General features: G+C 35.3%; 1 protein-coding gene across 1 annotated transcript in view; it reads right to left on the bottom strand.

Moving 5' to 3' along the window:
• exoc3l4 (exocyst complex component 3-like 4) overlaps positions 1-1,228 on the bottom strand; it is a 34,090-nt gene that overhangs the window by 13,424 nt on the left and 19,438 nt on the right. The window lies entirely within an intron of this gene.

Raw genomic sequence — 1,228 nt, 5'->3', positions numbered from 1 at the left:
ACAACGCTCTTTGGCAAGTACAAATCTCTACTTTCATTAATTTTCGGGCGTCTTATTAAATTTTATAGCATTTAGTGGTTTTGAAATAGTATTGAGTAAAAGCTGACATAGTCCTGTCTGTGATTATCCATCAACATCCATTCCTTTGCCTTTAGTCTAAATAATTCCAAATTTCTGCTTTTCTAACTCAAACATTAGGTAGAATTTCCTAAAAAGGAGAATATAAACCAATTTCCAAAATTACTAATAAGTTAGTGTTACGTAGTGTTAAATGTAAAAAAAGAAAGTGACAAACATTGAAAAAAGTGTAAGAAAAAGTTAAACATTGATTAAAAAGCGTCAACAAAAGTGTTGATTTTCAATTTTGACGGGAAGATAATACGAGGGTTAAAAAACTCACAGAGGTTGTTCTTTCTTGAAAAGAAACATTTTAATCTTTACGGAGCAACCGTACATCACGTTCAGCGTCATGTGCGCAACCTTCGGTAAGTGAAGTAATGTCTAATTTTCACCCAGGACGCCATCAACTTTTTCTAAACTTAACTACGTAGTTTTAAACCTAACCAAACTGCGACCATTTCAGGTCATACACAGGTTTAAAATAATGACCTTCACATTCTCTGGTGTAGATTTAAGGTCAACAAACACTCCTGGGGCTCGTATTGGAGGGTAGTGGTATTGTTCGGAGGACTTGTTGAAATAACTTCAAGGCTCAAAGAGGTGTCCAAATATTAGAGAAACGTCCAGAAACATAAATCCAAATTTGTGAACCAGAACTTTGTTTTGTCTTCTATCCTCTTCCCATTAATCATTTCACGACCCTTCAGATTTATCTGGTGACCCTTTGGAAAGACCCGAGCCCTAGGTTGGGAACCACCGGACTATGATAAGATAAAATAAACTTCATTGTCCAGAAGGGGAAATACTTCAAATGGATGTCAAAAGCAATTTGAACCGGGGGAAGTTGCAGTTCTCCTACTGTAAACACTAAGTCATTAAATGATTTGTGATATATAAACTAATGTAATCCCGTTGACCCGGTTTCCTATATCAGTGTTCTTTGTAATTCCCCAAAATAACATGATTGATGCCACACAACGCTCTTTGGCAAGTACAGATCTCTACTTTCATTCATTTTGGGGTGTTTTGTTCAATTTTATAGCATTTGGAAAAAAAACATTGAAGTGGTTTTGAAGTAATATTGAGTAAAAGTTGACATATTCCAGTC

This window comes from Etheostoma spectabile, chromosome 9 (assembly GCF_008692095.1).
Source record: "Etheostoma spectabile isolate EspeVRDwgs_2016 chromosome 9, UIUC_Espe_1.0, whole genome shotgun sequence".
Lineage (NCBI taxonomy): Eukaryota > Metazoa > Chordata > Actinopteri > Perciformes > Percidae > Etheostoma > Etheostoma spectabile.
The sequence above is the reverse complement of the archived record's forward strand: the minus strand, read 5'-3'. Positions and strand labels throughout refer to the sequence as shown.